The sequence below is a fragment of the Schistocerca americana genome, chromosome 5 (genome assembly GCF_021461395.2).
Source record: "Schistocerca americana isolate TAMUIC-IGC-003095 chromosome 5, iqSchAmer2.1, whole genome shotgun sequence".
NCBI classification, from domain to species: domain Eukaryota; kingdom Metazoa; phylum Arthropoda; class Insecta; order Orthoptera; family Acrididae; genus Schistocerca; species Schistocerca americana.
Window position 1 is genome coordinate 546,769,444 of NC_060123.1, and position 20,702 is coordinate 546,790,145.

Below are 20,702 nucleotides of genomic sequence, written 5' to 3' on the forward strand. Positions count from 1 at the left end.
AGAATCGTAAAAAAAAATTGTCTGTGTTCTCCTTTGAGAAACCCTGGATTCTAGCAGCTGCAATGCTTTGAGATATCAGGACGGCGTCTCACGAACAGTTGGAACTATTTATAACCTGCGAGCCCTTGATGAGACTTAAAAGGAGGCCCAATATTATTTCTAATGGTTATCTGAAAAATCATACGTTTAACGTAATCAGCTCATAAGCTGTAATAATTTTTCTCCATTGGTTTACAACACTCGACGAGCTGAGCCTCTATCTTTGGAGGTAAAACAGTTTTACGACCCACCGTTATGCGACTTCAGAGTCTTCAGGCATGTTCTCACTGTCGTTGTCGGTATCTAGAATTCACATACCGCCTGTTTGACAGGCATATGTTCCTCTTGGACAGCATTAAACGCACTGAGCACAGCATTTTTATCCCAGTTTCGTATTCCGTCATCCTAAAACAAGAAGAGTAATTACTTAAAGATATTTACCCAAAAGTGGCCCCTAGGCAATAATTATATCTGGCATGGGGAACACATTACAAGAACGGCCTTTACTGCAAATGGCGCGTGATTTCCAAAGCTGCAGTTTGTGTACAATATATATTCAACAAATCCAATTTCTCTTATTAAAAAAATTGTTCTAACACTTACATTTTACAGTGAAGTTTATTCTGTAACTACAACATACCAAAAACTCACCTTTCTTCTGAAAAGAAAACACAAGATTCCGGACAGTCACGGAGAAAACTTCTTCTTTCACGTACTCTTCGCGACTCACTAGCGCCCTCTCAAGGAATTTGTATGAATATACCATGGGTGTGACATTTACTGGAGAGTGTGCTGGTGTAAGCTGGCGCCAGCACTCCTAGCGCAAAGAGGTTGCGAAAAAAATCGATAGTGAGCACCGGAGCAAGTGAGCCTATCAGGAGAGAGGCCAAATAGAGACTCGCAGGCAACAGGCCACCAACGCCCTCTCGACCGCCAGTATTTGAATCTCCACCGCGGACCGGAGCGCCCAGTGAATCCCATTCAGTCATACAGTGAGTCGACGAGTCAAGTCATCAGTCGCACCCCAGTGGGAGTCGCAGTCACAGCTAGCTCTGCCTCTAGCTCAGAGTCAGTCAGTACCTGGCGACCAGAGTAGTGTACACAGCGGGATTGTGCTTCACCAGTAGTGATGCCGAGGAGGACAATTAAGGAAGAGCTTGTACCATAATAACTAACATAAAAATAAGTATACTACTGGTCATTAAAATTGCTACACCAAGAAGAAATGCTGATGATAAACGGCTATTCATTGGACAAATATATTGTACTAGAACTGACATGTGATTACATTTTCACGCAATTTAGGTGCATAGATCCTGAGAAATCAGTACCCAGAACAACAACCTCTGGTCGTAATAACAGCCTTGATACGCCTGGGCGTTGAGTCAAACAGAGCTTGGATGGCGTGTACAGATACAGCTGCCCACGCAGCTTCAACACGATACCACAATTCATCAAGAGTAGTGATTGGCGTATTGTGACGAGCCAGTTGCTCGGCCACCATTGAGCAGACGTTTTCACTTGGTGAGAGATCTGGAGAATGTGCTAGCCAGGGCAGCAGTCGAACATTTTCTGTATCCAGAAAGGCCGGTACAGGACCTGCAACATGCGGTCGTGCATTATCCTGCTGAAATGTTGGGTTTTGCAGGGATCGAATAAAGTGTAGAGCCACGGGTCGTAACACATCTGAAATGTAACATCCACTGTTCAAAGTGCCGTCAATGCGAACAAGAGGTGACCCAGACGTGTAACCAATGGCACCCCCTACCATCACGTCGGGTGATACGCCAGTATGGCGATGAGGAATACACGCTTCCAATGTGCGTTCACCGCGATGTCGCCCAACACGGATGCGACCATCATGATGCTGTAAACAGAACCTGGATTCATCCGAAAAAATTACGTTTTGCCATTCGTGCACCCAGGTTCGTCGTTGAGTACACCATCACATGCGCTCCTGTCTGTGATGCAGCGTCAAGGGTAATTGCAGCCATGGTCTCCGAGCTGATAGTCCATGCTGCTGCAAACGTCGTCGAACTGTTCGTGCAGATGGTTGTTGTCTTGCAAACGTCCCCATCTGTTGACTCAGGGATCGAGACGTGGCTGCACGATCCGTAACAGCCATGCGGATTAGATGCCTGTCATCTGGACTGATAGTGATACGAGGCCGTTGGGACCCAACACGGCGTTCCGTATTATCCTCTTGAACCCACCGATTCCATATTCTGCTAACAGTCATTGGATCTCGCCCAACGCGAGCAGCAATGCCGCGATACGATAAACCGCAATCGCGATAGGCTACAATCCGACCTTTATCAAAGTCGGAAACGTGATGGTACGCATTTCTCCTTACACGAGGCATCACAACAACGTTTCACCAGGCAGCGCCGGTCAACTGTTAATTGTGTATGAGAAATCGATTGGAAACTTTCCTCATGTCAGCACGCTGTAGGTGTCGCCACCGGCGCCAACCTTGTGTGAATGCTCTGGAAAGCTAATCATTTGCATATCACAGCATCTTCTTCCTGTCGGTTAAATTTCGATTCTATAGCACATCATCTTCGTGGTGTAGCAGTTTCAATGGCCAGTAGTGTAATTTCTTATTCTTATGAACAAAGAACGCTCTTAATTCATGTGTGCAGTTGTGTTATAGAAAGTGGATTCCGGCCACCAAACAACATCCTTTGCTTGCTTTCCATGGTAAAAGCCTACCGTGACAACGAGATGGCACAAGAGCGAGTTTAGGTAGGGTAGCCATGTTTGCGTAAGGGGTTATATTTGGGTACTTTATCTTATACCATAAAATAGAAAGAAAGCCTTACTATAGTGACAGCTTCACTTTTCTGTCACATTGTAGTTATATGATGGATACACCACCCACAGCAGTTCTGTGTACTGAGCTACAGTGTTGGGTCTGGCCCTCATATTGCTGCAAAAGGGATGTTGATAAATTTTTGGAACTGTGCCCGTTGGTAGTAGTACAATTATTGTAAATGTAAACTCCCCACTGGTAGCGGTGGACAGTCGTATCATCCTCTGCCACTGGCGTCGTTGAATGCGGTATGGAGGGGCTTGGAGTCAGAGCACTCTTCCGGCAGTTGTCAGTTTTCGTGATCTGGAGCTCATGCTACTCAGTCGATTAGCTCCTCAATTGGCCTCACGAGACCGGGGGCAACCTTTCCTGTCCTCTCACTGAGGAAAAATTCCTGGCAATACCGGGATTCAAACCAGGGTCCTCCATAGGGCAGTCAGCGGCACTGATCACGCAACTGTTGAGGCGGACTGTATAATTCTTACAACCAAATATATTTTCACATTAAAGAAATTTCCCGCTAAAACGCTCACGGTGGTCGTGTGAAATATCTGTGATCTCACGAGACAATGTTGTATCTTGTTAGGCACTACAGATTTTAAAATAATCTTTTACGTATCACTCAATATCTCCTTAACGAATAAAGTTGTCTGAAAACAGTTTGCCTGCCTTTGTGGCCGAGCGGTTCTAGGCGCTCCAGTCTGGAACCGCGCGACCGCTACGGTCGCAGGTTAGAATCCTGCCTCGGGCATGTATGTGTGTGATGTCCTTAGGTTAGTTTGGTTTACGTAGTTCTAAGTTCTAGGGGACTGATGACCTCAGATGTTAAGACCCATAGTGCTCAGAGCCATTTGAACCATTTTGAAAATAGTTTCCACCGGCTTTAAGACCTCAAAAACCGCTTCAGGCTCCTGATTTCGATGAAATGAGGTACGGAAGAAATCTTCAAAATCGAACTCACTGTCAAACCGCCAAAACTCGGTTAACCATTGCTTTAAAAGTGTAACCGATTTTGCGAAGTCAGGTGCGACTTATTTGACCAGTCATCATTAGAATTTTGACAAAACGGAGTGCGGTGTTTGAGAGGTGAATGCTGGCATAATTTGTATCAGATGCCTCCTGGAAAGCTCATCCAAATGGATCTACAAAATAATTGCCTCTACGTTCTGCAGCACAACATTAAAAAAGAGACATTTTCTTATATTTTTGTGGCGCCATCCCCTTTGTTGGTTGAGTTCCTAGGCTCCAGCCTAAAAACCTGCTCGTAAACGTGGTCATGATTAATTCATTATTAGTCCAGTGCGCCGACACTTCAGATTAGACGTCCGCACTCTTATGCTACGCACTGTAAGACAACAACAAAAAAAAAAAAATACTCACCACGAAAGAATGATCAGAATGGGACGGATATTGGTTGATGTAATATACGGTACATGTACATGTACATGTACAGACGATTACAATTTCAAAAAAACTATCATTTATTCATGAGAAAGAGCTTCACAAATTAAGTGTTTGTCAACATCTGGCCCTTATGCAATCAGTTATTCGGCTTGACATTGATTGACGAAGTTATTGGATGTCCTCTTGAGGGGTATCATGTCCAGTTCTGCCCAGTTGGTGAGTTGCATCGTGAAAATCCCGAGCTAAATGAAGGGCCTTGTCCGTAAAGCTCCAGACTTTCTCAAGGAGAAAGATCCGGCTACCTTTCTGGCCAAGGTAGGGTTTGGAAAGCTCAAAGACAAGCAGTAGAAACTCTCGCCGTGTGCGGGCGGACATTATCTTGCTGAAATAGGAGCCCAGGATGGCTTGTCATGAATCGCAACAAATCGAGGTGTGGAATATCGTCGACGTACCGCAGAACTGTAAGGGTGCCGCCAATGACAACCAAAGCGGTTCTGCCATGAAACTAAATGGCAGTCCAGACACGACATGGAGACGTGACAGAACGACAGAAGGGATCTGTCATATTTGGGCGTGTCCTTACCTCGCCATCAATGAAGTTGCCCCATTTTTTGGTGCATCGACGCGTATTGTCCAATGTGTCTACAAGGTGTGGTGTACCACTCAAAGCCACGTAACACGGCGTAATAACAGTGGTCCTAGGAAGATACTGTCTGACTGGGAACAGAGATGCATGTCGTGAATTGTCAGTTATAACCGGTTATGAATCCGACTGGTGGGTATTGCTGTCAGCGAATGCATATCCCTGTGTACCACTTTCCGAGTAAACAAACAAATACTAGGTATTACAATTTGTAGGGATATGAATGAGAATGGCCTTGGAAGAGCCAGTTCTGACAAAACTCTACCATCTGGTGAGCAAGATGTATGAGACAGGCGAAATACCCTCATATTTCAAGAAGAATATAATAATTCCAATCCCAAAGAGAGCAGGTGTTGACAGACGAATGAAAAAACTGGTAGAAGTCGACCTCGGGGTAGATCAGTTTGGATTCCGTAGAAATGTTGGAACACGTGCGGCAATACTGACCATACGACTTATCTTTGAAAATAGATTAAGGAAATGCAAACCTATGTTTCTAGCATTTGTAGACTTATTGAAAGCCTTTGACAATGTTGACTGGAATACTCTCTTTCAAATTCTGAAGGTGGCAGGGGTAAAACACAGGGAGCGAAAGCCTATTTACAATTTGTACAGAAACTAGATGGCAGTTATAAGAGTCGAGGGGCATGAAAGGGAAGCAGTGGTTGGGAAAGGAGTGAGACAGGATTGTACCCTCTCCCCGATGTTATTCAATCTGTATATCAAGCAAGCAGTAAAGGAAACAAAAGAAAAATTCGGATTAGGTATTAAAATCCATGGAGAAGAAATAAAAACTTTGAGATTTGCCGATGACATTGTAATTATGTCAGAGACAGCAAAGGACTTGGAAGAGCAGTTGAACGGAATGGACAGTGTCTTGAAAGGAGGATATAAGATGAACATCAACAAAAGCAAAACGAGGATAATGGACTGTAGTCGAATTAAGTCGGGTGATGTTGAGGGAATTAGATTAGGAAATAAGACGCTTAAAGTAGTAAAGGAGTTTTGCTGTTTGGGGAGTAAAATAACTGATGATGGTCGAAATAGAGAGGATATAAAATGTAGACTGGCAATGACAAGGAAAGCGTTTCTGAAGAGGAGAAATTTGTTAACATCGAGTATAGATTTAAGTGTTAGGAAGTTGTTTCTGAAAGTATTTGTATGGAGTGTAGCCATGTATGGAAGTGAAACATGGAAGATAAATAGTTTCGACAAGAAGAGAATAGAAGCTTTCGAAATATGGTGTCACAGAAGAATGCTGAAGATTAGATGGGTAGATCACATAACTAATGAGGAGGTAATGAATAGAATTGGGTAGAAGAGGAGTTTGTGGCACAACTTGATTAGAAGAAGGGATCGATTGGTAGGACATGTTCTGAGGCATCAAGGGATCACCAATTTAGTATTAGAGGGCAGCGTGGAGGGTAAAAATCGTAGAGGAAGACCAAGAGATGAATACACAAAGCAGATTCAGAAGGATGTAGGTTGCGGTACGTACAGGGAGATGAAGAAGCTTGTACAGGATAGAGTAGCGTGGAGAGCTGCATCAAACCAGTCTCAGGACTGAAGACCACAACAACAATAACAACATGAATGAAATGACTACCTACGCTCAGTCACAGGTAAGGCAGGTGACAGACGTTGTTTCATTGGCAGGACACTGCAAAAATGTAGCGTACAAAGGAATCTAATTACAAATCACTTGTGCGTCCCATTTTAGGATGTTGCACAAGTGTGATGAACCTGTACCCAGTACACTATCAGGTAAAAAAAAAGTACCTTCAAGGGCTCTGTTCAGCGGTACCAGGGTATGATATCTTCGTACTGAGGGGTTGCAGTGTTAGTGATTCATTTGTCACGTTCATCGGCGACCAGATGAAGCTCAGGAGGGCGGGTCTGTCATATTCCAGGCAGTAACAGTGCTGAGTTTAGAGGTAAGAGTGTTTGTAACATTCATTCTATGGTAGAACCATGCCCCACGTACGAATCGTACTCCTCTTGAACAACTCCAACCATTGGAAGGGGGTTGCATCGTGGGCGTATCGGCGGGTTGATGCCCATACTGGGCATAGAGTATCTGTGTTGCGTCGCTGCTTTCAGCAGTCGGCTGTGGAAAATTCCCAGACCAGTAGACGAGGTTCTGCATAGCGCAGACACGCGTCGCGATATATCATTGTGCGAGCAGCAGTGCCCGACCGCGCATCATTCATCCACAGACGAATTCCAGGCTTATGATACGCCTGCTGTGTCACCAAGGACCATTGTGAGTTGTCTGCTTGCAGCAGTATTAAGGTCAAGAGTGATTCTGGCTAGGATACCACTGACACCACAATGAAGCCAGGCATAGCTGCTCTGGTATCTTGAAACACTTCTCTGGAAAGTGGAATGGCGCTCTGTTGTTTTCAGTGATGAGAGTAGGCTCCTTCGGGATGTGAATGATGGACGTAGCACGCATATGGCGTAGATATGGTAAGCTGCCTATCCCAGAGTGCATTCTCCCACGACACACGGGCATTACTCTACACTTCGGGGAAAGAGGGTGATGGGGGTGGGGAAGAGAGAACATCAGTTACGACTCGCAGTCACATTTGGTGATTCAGCAGGGTGAAGTAGCCAGTGTCCACTACATTGCGCAGGTTGTTATCCCACTGCTACTGCCATTTCTTCGACAGGAAGGTGGCGTGCTTTTGCAGCAGGACAGCGCACGTCCACATACGGCTGCTACGACGCTACTTGCTCTTCGTGGTGTACAACAACTGCACTGGCCAACAAGATCACCAGATCTCCCGCCAGCTAAGCACTTATGGTATACGATGACACGCGAGCTTACTCGTTCTCCAGATCCTGCAAGAACCGCTGCCGTATTGCGACAAACGGTGCAAGAAGCTTGGGACAATCTATCGCCGGATGCCATTTGGCACCTTTATGATCGTAGCAGTGTTTTGGGAGGCATAGCAATTTTAATCCTAGCGTCATGATATGGGAAGCAATCCAGTGTGTCCTCGGCGCCATTTTTCAACGCGACAGTGCTCGTCCACACATGAGACGTCTGCGTGATGTTAAGGTAATCCCATGACCACGAAGGTCCACAGATCTGTCCCACGTACGAGGCCAGCTGCGATAGCAATTCTGTCCCAGTGCCAGTGCATACAAGGACCGTTTACAACACTTATGAGCTAGCTTGCGTAAGGAGAGGATACAAAGCCTTATGACGCAACTCGCAATTGAATCAGTGCATGCATTCATTCCAGAGGGTGTGCAAAGTCTTACTGATAACTTGCCTCAACTGTCATGTCTTTGTAAATTTGATTGCCGGCCGGGGAGGCCGAGCGGTTCTAGGCGCTACAGTGTGGAACCGCGCGACCGCTACGGTCGCATGTTCGAATCCTGCCTCGGGCATGGATGTGTGTGATGTCCTTAGTTAGGTTTAAGTAGTTCTACGTTTTAGGGGACTGATGACCTCAGCAGTTAAGTCCCATAATGCTCAGAGCCATTTGAACCGTTTGTAAATTTGACTGGATTTTGTAATCATTGAAATCCTGCCTCAGTTCTGGATGCTTCCATGTTTTGCTTCACTCTTTTTGTCAGGAAGTGTTGACTAAGAGAAGCATAGCACCTATAATACCTCCTTGGGGAACCCCAGATATCGCTTCGTTTTCACTCGACGACTTCCCAACAATTACTACGACCTGTGAGCCTTCTGATAGCAAATCACCATTCGAATCACACAGCTGAGAGATACTTCTCAGGCGCACTATTTGATTAGAAGAAGCTTTTGAGCAATGTAGCCAAATCCTTCCGGAAATCTAGAACTAAACATGCCCTTCATGACAAGCCATCTTGGGCTTACATTTCAGCAATATAACGCCTGCCCGCACACGGTGAGAGTTTCTACTGATTGTCTTCGTGCTTGTCTAATCCTACACCTTGGCCAGCAAGGTCGCCGCATCCCTGCCAAGGTGAGAACGTTTGCAGCATTATGGACAGGGCTCTTCAACCACCAACCGGGATTCCGACAGGCTAAGGCACCAGTTGGACAGACTTTGGCACGATATCCCACAGGAGGACATCCAACAACTCTTTCAGTCAGTGCCAAACCGAGTAATTGCTAGTATAAGGGTAAGAGGTGAACGAACGCGTTATTGACTTGCTCAATTTGTGTTCTTTCTGTCGAATAAATCAGCCAATTGTAAGACGTGTGTATTTCTATTGTCTATTGTCGAATCACAATTTATGAAAGATGTTTTTATTTTATTAATAGGATTAAGTAGGAATAATTAATATCTGTCGTGTTGGAAATAACTGTGGTAGCAGGGAATGTCTGCACCAAAATATTGTTAGCAAGAGAGACCGCAAATTGATATAATTTTAAAAAGGACAGGAGAGACCGCGTATGGATACATTTTAAGAAAAGAGCGGGAAACACCGCGCATTGATACATTTTGTAATGGTAGCAGGTATGTCTGCACCAGAAAGCATTGTTGGCAGAAAAGACCGCACTTTATCGTTCGTACGAAGTCAGTAGTAAGCGAGATGTGAAGCGAGTTGGTAGCAGGTCTGAAGTGAGAGGTTGAGAGGAGTAGTGTGCCTGCCAGCCACCAGCTATGATTTACAAGAGATTATAAACGGATGTACAGAGACATCTACTAACTATTGTCATAAGAGGAACTAATATTATTGAATTATTTTCTTTGCGAAACTCAAGACTACTGAAGGTATGTTTGCGCAATGCTAGTTGTAAAATTATTGTAAAAAGTAAGTCCCATTTGAACGTTTGTAAAATAATTTCGTTACCAGCAGTAAATATTTGAAGAAACGTTTTCAGAATATAATTAATTTTTGCCAGCAATGTTGCATTACTGATTATAATCCATCCCAAAAACCATCAACGTAAAACTTTGCAAAAATTTTATTGTTGTCAAGAAAAAGTGTAATTATGAATTACGTAACTTCAGTCAAATTAATTAAAGAATTACGTCAGCTTTGCTACTAAAGAATAACGCCAGCTTTGGTAATAAATACAGCCACTTATTATAACAGCCCACCAGCAGTTAAGAGAGTATAGTAAACCAGAGAAAGTATATTCATGTCGCAGTTCGATGTAGCAGTCAGATGGCGATCCAGTAACAGTAAAAAAGTTTCGGGTTATTGCAGATAACGACTGAGGGCCACGACGTCGACACATTCTATGTTTCGTCGATATAATCAGAAAATCACTTTTAATAAGCAGCAATTAAATTTGTATGCCAAGATTGAGAAAGAGAATAAATTTCAAAGGGAAGATTTCATTTGTTATTATTAAGCAAGAGATAGAAATCCTAAGGAAAGGTTTCATAGGTTATGGAAAAAGCGAAGGTTATCAATAACAAAAGAGGTATAGAGGAGACGGGAAGGTTTCACAATTTTTAACAAATTGTAATCATTGTTTTTTTTTTTTTTTTTTTTGTACATGTACATCAACTAACGATTTCCGTTCCATTCGGAGAATTCCTTCATGATGCGTCTTTGTGTGTGTGTGTGTGTGTGTGTGTGTGTGTGTGTCTGTGTGTGTGGATACAATTTGAGTTTCCTTCTCGATAACACACATTACTTCCCTCGAATAAAGAGCCGTTTACAATAAGCATATTTTCTGTTGCCGTGATGGTTGCGTGTCAGTACATAACGTAAAAAAATGTCGACAGCCAAAGAGCAAAAGTGCGGAACTAAAACGAAAGATGTACGTCAGCGAAGCGAGATATGACATCCTAATTTATTCACTGGGTTTACTTATGGTCAGAAATCCCGAAAATGATCTTACTGATACTGGACTGTTTCCGGCGACCTACTACCGTAGGTTGCTTACATATGGTCGTGTTGTACATGGGGTGATAAGTGTGGAGGTCAGCGCGTGGGTCGAGAGCGCTCTGAGCGCCTCTGCCCAGCGGTCGCAGCGGGTCGCGGGCAGCGCCAGTAGCAAGTAGCCAGTGGCCAGTAGACTGCAGCGCGGCGTCCCAGCCGCACCTCTTCCGAGCGACACAGCCTCACACGGCAGCCAACCAGACGCTCTTGCTAGCGGATTCGCACCGTTCTCGGTTATATCACAGGTAAACAGATATTATGCTACCGTCACTGCTCTTTACTATATTCATTCCTATGTTTAACTGTTCTTGTACTGCACTGGTGCTCACGTTACCTACTTCAGGCAACTTTTATACCTGGAAGTGCTCTATCACCTAACTTAGATTTTATGGTATTAATCTAAAAATTGGTTCACCTAACGACTAAGATAAAGCAGATACTCATCGTAGCCAGTTCCATCGGAGTGCATAGTGACCGTCCTCTTGACTAGTTTCAAATCACTCTTGGTGTTCCACAGGGTTCCATTTTAGGATCACTGCAATCAGCGTTAAATACAGGGTGACGGTAAAAATATTTCATGCACAGCGGTATCCAGACAAAATTGCTTATTCCTTCCACAATTATATTGTTAGAACTGTAAACGAACTCGACAAAACGAGAAATGCTAGATGCTCCAGACATTCCCGTTGTGTTGCAGGTGGGACAACGCCAACAGGTATTAAGCTACAATTACTGTTGTTTTCGTGTTAATTCCACTGTCTTATTACAGTTATACACTCGCGTTACCTACTCCTAATGTGTCGTTTTATGCCTGCAAATTTACAATAATTTAACATGGGTTTTTCTGGTTCACTGGATTTGTTAATAATAGAAAACAGAGAGTCATCGTAGACAGATTAATTGGTGTGCATAGCGATCATTTTTCGACTAGAGAGAAATCATTAATGATGCAGCATGTGGTTCAATATTAGAACCATTACTGATATTGTGTAATACGCAGTTAGCTATAAGTCAGTAAAAAAATTTGATGCATAGTATCACCCACTGATATCCAAACACTTTTCTTGCCAAACATAAGGCTGTTCACAAAAAAGGACGTGGTGCCCTTGGAGATTAAGTAATTGATTGCTTACATTCTTTTACTTTTGGCGTTTTTACAACGCAATCACTTGAGAATTTCACAATGCCACTATCGATTTCGACCAGCCAGTGGTCACCTTCATACTGTTAACAGATAAAAAAAGGACACAAAGAACTGTTATAGAAATAGAGAATCAGTCAAGTAATCATCCACACAATAATACGTAGAACACTGATCATTATGTAGGTACTTGATAGATTTTGTATATTCTATAATGCTTCTTTGTCTCCTCTTTTTATCTATTGACATTCTAAAGATGACAACTGGCTGGTCGAAACCAGTTACAGCGTTGTGAAATGTTCACGAACGTGTCGTCAAAAAATATAAAATGTGATAGCACATATATTCATTTTGTCATAATTGGCCATATAATCGAATTTCATAAGATCGAGAAATGTGAAACGCTCCTACAATTGGTATCACGAAGCCAACATTTGTGCTGGCGGTGGGGCACAGCCAGAACGAATCAAGCAGTCATTGTTTCTATATTTCATTGTCTTATTCTTGCATTACTATAATGACGCTTGCGTTACCTACTCCATTTAAAACTTTTTATGCCTGTAAATAAATTGAGCCTTGACTTATATTTTATGGTACAAATTAAAAACTAGTTTATCTGATATTTAACTAATAGGAAGCAAAGATTCCCAGTAGGTTATTCCAGCTTTATATGCGAAGAACACCTTGAGACTGGGGAAGAATCACTGTCGGTGCACAGGAAGATTAAATAGAGGGTACATTCCTCTTGTCGTAATGTGCAGAATAAGCCATAAATGAATTACAGATACATAATGTCATCCGTTGAACTACAAAAAAATTATACGTTCGTAGGCTTAGAATAAAATGATTTTGCATATTACAGACATTCTGATCAAGGGGCTATCAATAGATTGTATTGCAAACAACTCCAGACGAGCATGATTGTGGTCGCACGTAAGCGACGAAAGTTGCATGGCAACGTGATTGTAAACAGCATTTTATTAATGAGATGCTGATTGGTTGTGATCTACATGCTGGTAGAGCTTGAATTTCCAAACTATTTTAATTTTCAACATCGTCAAAACATAAGGCACGATTTTGAAAAAGGTGAGATCCAGAGATGACAGCAAAGTACTATTGAAATCGGTCATCCAAATAAAAATTTAAATGCGACCTTGCCTGCAGTAGTGCTTCAAATATTAAAATAATTTTGGTTGTTGGGCAGCGTCATTGTAAAACACTAAAGCAAGAAAATTGCCGGAGTTTCGACCAACTTGCTGCCACTCTCTTCAGGGGTTAAAATTCAAATGGCTCTGAGCACTATGGGACTTGACATCTGAGCTTATCAGTCCTCTAGAACTTAGAATTACTTAAATATACGTAACCTAAGGACATCACACACATCCATGCCCGAGGCAGGATTCGAACCTGCGACCGTAGCGGTCGCGCGGTTCCAGACTGAAGCGCCTAGGACCGCTCGGCCACAGCGGCCGGCTCCAGGGCGGTTAACTGCTGGAAACTGGTGAACGTCTTCCTCTATAAATTGTCGATTTCGGTTATCTGGCTGGCAGCGGTTGCAGCAAGGCGGAACGCGTGTGCTCGTCAGTCAGCGACATTACTTGACCCGGGTTTAACAGCACAAATAGCGGCCACAAGGAAACTGCCGTACGCCCTTCACGCGTCGCTGCAGGAAAACACTGCCCGCTGGATACAAGCTGCCGATTTTCTGTTGCTTACCAAATAGCAGAGAGAGTAGCCTACCAGTCACTCACTAGAATAACACAGAAATAACTTGCCGACCCGCTCCTGCTAGAGTTGCCTTCCAATCAGCCACCACAGTAGCACGAGCAACAGCCTGCCGTACAGCCATCTCTCTCCATAGCAACCTCTCTTTAAATTATCCAATGATATCCCAGATATGAGTCGACGGTAGTCACCAGACAACCGAATTAGACAGCATGTGGAGGAAGACACTCAGCAGTTTGCAGCAGTTAACCGCCCTGAAGAGGACCGCATCAAGACGAGCGAGATGTCGGCAATTTGGTGGCTTCAGTGTTTTGTAATGACGCTCCCTAATACCCAAAATTACTTTATTTAAAAAAAATGTTTTTCTCGTTTAATTTTCCTGTGGCAAGAAGTGGCAGTGGAACCGAATTTCAGGCAGCCGAGATATATGAAGGGAATTGCTAAGTGTTCCTGTCGGGCTGCTGGAGGCAGAGGGAGGTTTTGCATAACATTCCTCTGCGTTGTAGACGTTGTCATGTTTAAACTGATGTCTAAGTCTTTCAGTTATGAGTGGCCTTCATCAGGGTTGTAATACTCTTGGGGTGACGCACCTTTAACGCAAGGGGACCAGTTGCGAAGTTGTACAATTGGCTCACGTTATAGCAGTGTCACCGTGGAGTAGACTATCACACAAAGGGATTCGGATTCGCGTGACAGTGCGGTTGAACGTGAGATAATAATGCGTCCATTTTTTCCCTATTTCTCTATCTTATTTTCGTCGAATGCTACTGTGTATCGACTCTAATTTGAAAGAAAAGTCGATATAGTCTCATACTCACGGAATGAGCGTAGGGGAGCGATGCAGCAATCTAGCAGCGCCATTCTTGGCTAGGTCCTAATGGAGATGAATCGCCGTTGTCTTCCTCCAACCTGTGTTGAAGTGTCAAGTGAGTATTAGTGACGCGAGTGTGACTGTGCTGAGTGTTTGTAAAGTGTAGTGTTAGGTTTGCGTTGTTATCGATGAACGGAAGGGAGAAGGTGAAACCGATGCCGACAAGTAGCCTACTGCTCTCGAGTGGGCCATCGAGCCGAGTCTGACGGACTCAGCTCGATCAAAAACATCACATGTCCTCACTTCATGAGACACTGCGGCAAGGTTCGCAATTTAAGCCAGGACACTGAAGCAAAGACTGGTGTTCAGTGACTTTACTCCACCATCTCTCCTCCCGTTGCTGTCCAAAAATGCCTCTGAAAATTTTATCCACCACCAGGGGTCTAACTGACGTACCTCTGAGTCAAGCGCTACCAGACAAGCACGCGTTAGCGACCTGGGTTACCAAATCTGATGTTAGTTTGGAAGAAGAAACAGAAATTGACAAAGAACTCTATTACTGTGTGTGCACATTTTTATGACGTATCGTTTTTTGTTTTACTCACCTCGTTCTTGTTGGAACTGCTTTCAAAGAGCAGACAAAACAGTCACAACACAAAATACGGACACTGATTTATGTATCAGTGGAACAAAAAGAACGCAATACAAGAGTTTAAACGGGAAACACAATGCCCAAAGCTGCACAGTTGCTTATTAAATAGTGCTCGGAATAACGGTCATGGCGTGCAAGCAAGCTCTGGTTTGTCGCAGACTTAATTGTTGAAAACGATGCATCGTGTCTGGATCCCTTCGCCTAATTTCGTAGGCTTGTCGTATGCTTCGTCGGACTTTAAAGATATTAGTATTAAATAGGGATTTCAGATTACCCCACACAAAGAATATCTGGCTGACCACGTTGTAGGGCCTCCACTGCCAATACATTCTGAAGGAAATGAATTGCCCATGTGGTGACCCACCTTGCAACAGAAGACAGAGCTCGGTCAAATATGTACCAGATGCTCGTACGATGGACCAGATTAACGTTTTACAACCGTTCCGATTAACAGGCATCCAGGACACCCAAATAATTTTATCCAGCCGTTGTTGGTAGTCACACATGTAGCTTTATGTGGTGATCGACAATGCCATTCCAGGTACTGACACCGCATTCTTGTTAGTGCATTCATACATTAATGCTGTGGGGTTTACTTCTGCCAAGTTGTGCATAAAATGCGCTGTCGCTGTAGCTCCCTGCGTGAGAAAGACTACCTTAGTGAAAACGACTGTTTTTTTTTTTTTTTTACTGTTAACTGATCCTTAGACAGCTGTACATACCGTGCAGTCAGGATCTTAATATGTAAGCGATACATCAAATCACTAAAAAAGATATGTGAGAACGCACAGCACACATCGTAGCTGATAACAGATCACTCTTTTACTTGTGTAGTGACTTTCTTGTGGTGGTTTTCAGCCCAAAGACTGGACAGATGCATCTCTCCCACACTGCTCCGTTCTGCGCAAGCTCTTAATCTCTGCGTAACTACTGCATCCATTTGAATCTGCCTACTATATTCAGCCTAGGCATCCCTCTACAATTTTTACAGCCCACAATTCCCTCGAGTACCAAACAGACTAATCCTTGATGCCTCATGATATGTCTTATCAACCGATCCCTTCTTTTAGAAGTGTCACAAATTTTTCTTTTTGCGATTTGGATTCGAGGTCTTCAGCGTTCTTCTGCAGCGCCAGATTTCAAAAGCTTCTATTCCCTTTTTGTGTGATCTCCTTACCCTCCAGGTTTCATTTCCGTACGAGGCTACGACCCAAAACTCTCCGTCTTCAGGCCACGAGTGGCCTACCGGGACCATCCGACCCCCGTGTCATCCTCAGAAGAAGATGCGGATAGGAGGGGCGTGGGGTCAGCACACCGCTCTCCCGGGCGTTATGGTGGTATTCTTGACCGAAGCCGCTACTTTTCGGTCGAGCAGCTCCTCAGTTGGCATCACGAGGCTGAGTGTCCCCCGAAAAATGGCAACAGCGCATGGCGGCCTGGATGGTCACCCATCCAAGTGCCGACCACACCCGACAGCGCTTAACTTCGGTGATCTCACGGGAACCGGTGTATCCACTGCAGCAAGGCCGTTGCATGCTACCCAAAACACTTTCAGAAAAGATTTCCAACGCTTAAATTTATATTCGTTGTTAACATATTTCTCTTGTTTGGAAAATGCTTTTCTTGTTACTGCTAGTCTGCATTTTACATCCTCCCTACACCGGTCGTCGTCCGTCATTTCGCTGCCCAGTTAACAGAACTCATCTACTACGTTTAATGTCTCATTTCCTAATCTAATTTCCTGAGCTTCGCTTGATTTCATTCAACTACATTTAATTACCTTTGTTTTACTTTTGTTTATTTTCGTATTATAATCTCTTTTTCAGGACACTGCTTTCGTTTCAGCTCCTCTTCCTAGTAGTGTGTTGTCTGTGACAGAATTTCAGTATCATCACAAAACCTCTAAATTTAAATTTCTTCTCCACGTTCTAGGCACTTGCAGAACATTGACACTCTCCTATTTCGGATGGCTTACTATCAGGCACAAGGGCAGCATGGTAGCGACGAAAGAGGAGCTGCATAGCCTGCCTTCAGGCTCCTTCATGGTATTCTCGTCGCAGGTTCTGTCGTACAGGTGTATTTTCAAAATTCATAATAAAGATGCTCGGGTAGCGCCGATGGTTTTGTCGATTATAGGGGTCTTGGAAGACTTTGCTGTTCTATTCAATACATGTTCAAATGTGTGTGAAATCTTATGGGACTTAACTTCTAAGGTCATCAATTCCTAAGCTTACTCACTACTTAACCTACCTTATCCTAAGGACAAACACACACACCCATGCCCGAGGGAGGACTCGAACCTCCGCCGGGACCAACCGCACAGTCCATGACTGCATCGCCATTAGACCGCTCGGCTAATCCCGCGCGGCAGCTGTTCTATTCACGCATGTGTCAATGTTGCATGACCACGCCACAGGAGGATACAAAATATAAGCTTCGAAAAACATAAACACCCTTAACAGTTTTGGATCACGCTCAGATTTCGTCGAATGGTTTTGAACGACCCCTAGTAGTTCCAACCGATACAAGAGAGCAAAACGTTAGGTTAGGTTAGATTATGTCAGGTTACAGCAGTTGCGCTGCACTCCAAACGGGTGCGTTTGCATTCGATCTGGATGCAGGCCCATAATATCCTTCGAGAAAGGTTGCAACGCTAGAGGGTGTCAGCAGTGATGTTGTGAAGAAGTCTTCCTGTTACGCAACACGCTGCGATCTGTCGTTTTCGACAGCAAAATGCGTGGGAATCAATGCTACATGGAAAGGGGTGCTTCCATTGACGACGTTTGTACCACTCCCAGAAACCTTCTCGTGTGGGTTCTGAGTGGCGGTGTGTGTGGTATGTTTTCCTCGACCACTCATAAGAAAACCAAATGATATCAACGCTGGGCGTTGCGGTTCTGACCTCCATCGCAGAGGCGTCAAAAGAAGGGGTAAAATGTCGGTAAGGGGGGGGGGGGGAGGGCGAGGGGGAGAGGTCGTGTGACGACCTTCCGATCGTGTGAGATGCCCACGGTGGCACTGGGCAGAATTGTGGTGAGATTTGGTGCCAATATGACCCACCTCACAAGTCACATTATTTTCTGAGCAGTGACCTTTTTTTTCGCAAACGTCGATACGTTGCTGTCTGAAGTGTCATCGAGCCCGAGCATGACGTCACAGGGCTCCACGGTTTTGCATCATTACAGAGGAAGGCTGCACACACCTTTGAGCCAAATGTCAAATTTAAGCGTCGCAATGGGTGGGAATAACGGAATTTCGAAAAAGTGATCCTTTAATTGTGCTGTGCAGTGTGTATACAATTTGTTTTGTAAACACGTTATCGACAAATAAAGGTATAAAATCCATATTTTTGGGGGCACGCATTGTGGAGTTAGTGGACCATCGCTCTTTGCGCAACTTTTTAAAATATTGCCGTCGAAATGAACATAACTCGTGGTAGAAAGCATGTTGTTCTATTATCTTGGCGTTTGGCGCTTTGCGCTGCGAACGTCCCGCCTGTCATCACTTGAGCCGCCAGTTGTATGTGAATCCTTTGTTATCGATGCGTAGCTGCAGCCAGCATTTCATGCTTCTGAATCTGCGTTACGTCGTGTCTGCGTCAAGCAGATGTAAAGAAAAACTGTTGTCGCTGGGCGCTTTCAGTCGACGTACGCCCGCAAGCACAGTGCTGCGTTCTTGGCAGTTACGTGTTAAATGTGAGGTAAATTTTATAAATAATGAGTGCATTTTTTCGTTGCTACCTTGCACAGCTTAATATTCAACAGCAATTTATTTGTTTATTTATTTATTTTTTACAATTCTCCAACACAATCGCCCGCATCTCGTGGTCGTGCGGTAGCGTTCTCGCTTCCCGCGCCCGGGTTCCCGGGTTCGATTCCCGGCGGGGTCAGGGATTTTCTCTGCCTCGTGATGGCTGGGTGTTGTGTGTTGTCCTTAGGTTAGTTAGGTTTAAGTAGTTCTAAGTTCTAGGGGACTGATGACCATAGATGTTAAGTCTCATAGTGCTCAGAGCCATTTGAACCATTTGAACCAACACAATCTTCTTGATTCCAAATAGAGTTTCATCATCTGGGAAGCTTCACTGTTCTATCCAGGGTATCCACTCTGTTAATCTGTCGACTGGTTCGTAGAACGATTGAAGATAGCTCTTCCAGAGCATATGAATTTGCGTTACGTCGTGTCTGCTTCAAGCATATAGAAAAAGGATAACTGTTATCGCTGGTCGTTCGAGGTCAATGTACCCCCCCCCCCCCCCCCCCAGTACAGTGTTTCCTTGTTGGGAGTTACGTGTTAAGTGTGCGGTAAAGTTCACAAATAATGTGCATGCTTTTGCTACTTTCCTGTACAACTTAATGTTTTACAGCATTTTTTTCTATCGTCCAGTATAGTCTCCTTGATACTAAATGACAGTTCTATCGCCTGGGAAGCTGTACTGTAATACCTAGGTCATCATCTATGTTTATCTGTCGATTGATTCGCGGAACTACTGCAAATAGCTCTTCCAGGGACGGAAAACTACGTCGACGCAAAAGTTGCAGCTTTAGAAATAAGTCGAAACATATTTGACTTTTGTCGTAAGGCAGACTATGGCAAAATGCATTCTTGTATTTATATATCTCCAAAAATATTACAGCTAAAATAGTAAAACTTCAGACTACTACGTACAACATAATGTCTGATATTCTGTGCAATTTTTGTTTGCAAATGCGCATCGACATGTCTTTTATAAGGATTTTAATTTTTAATTGCCATTGTTTCTATAATGTACTTTTTCTCGTTAACTAACCAAGCAATAAAAAGGGAATTTCACAGGTTACATCTGCATAAGAGGCTAACTAATACGTGTCCAACAGATTTTTTTGAGGTCATAGTTGCTTTGAAATTAATTTTGCAGTTTTGTGTTAACCGGGACTGCACAATTTTTCTCAAATTTTAAAGGAGAACTTTTCTCAGAGAAAAGATAAAGGAAAAGTACTGCGCAGGCTTATTTAGTAAGTAATTTTTAAGAACTATACCAAATTTCAGGAAGTTAGCATTTATAGTACCTGAGAAAAGGTACATTTTAGCTCAAAAAACGTAGTTTACGATGTTTCGCATTTACAGTTTTAGTTTCAATTTTGGACTATATTGCTATACCTCTAGTGACTAATCCTGTCCATATCCATAATCAGTATTCTTTTCCTCGTCTTCCTGGAGTAATCTCTTCTCCTGCCTCCTTTATCTAGCCAAATTTTGAAATTTTTCCTCTGCTGCCTGAGCTTTGTCCAATAGCACTTTATCGATGCTTCTGAGTGTGAATGCACCTGGGTGGAAGCCTAGTCTCAGCAGGCACTTAATCCTACCTACATTTCCACTACTGAACACTAAACAGGCATCACATGCAGCTATCTTCACAACAACTGAGAACACAAATACTGTTTTTGGACAACGTATCTGTATAATGTGATTGTAGGTCTCATTTGTATTCTGTGTTTTCCCACGTACACGTTTTTCAACAGCTCAGGATTGGCTAGGAACCTGAAAGTTTGTTTTATAACATCTAAAACAGCAAGTACCAAACCATGTTTGTGGGTTTATGACTTTCCACTGCCTTCTGCCTGAATATATTAGCACAACGATATGTCACAAAGGAAATGT

At 43.6% G+C, this 20,702-nt stretch overlaps 1 protein-coding gene across 2 annotated transcripts in view; it reads left to right on the forward strand.

Annotated features, from left to right (window-relative positions):
• Positions 1 to 10,841: 10,841 nt before the first annotated feature.
• The window catches only part of LOC124615475 (venom dipeptidyl peptidase 4-like), a 193,087-nt gene continuing 183,226 nt past the window's right edge, over positions 10,842 to 20,702 (forward strand). For both annotated transcript variants that reach the window (XM_047143395.1, XM_047143396.1), the window contains exon 1: positions 10,842 to 10,981. The gene's annotated coding sequence lies outside the window, so the exon portion shown is untranslated. The remainder of the gene's footprint in view (positions 10,982 to 20,702) is intronic.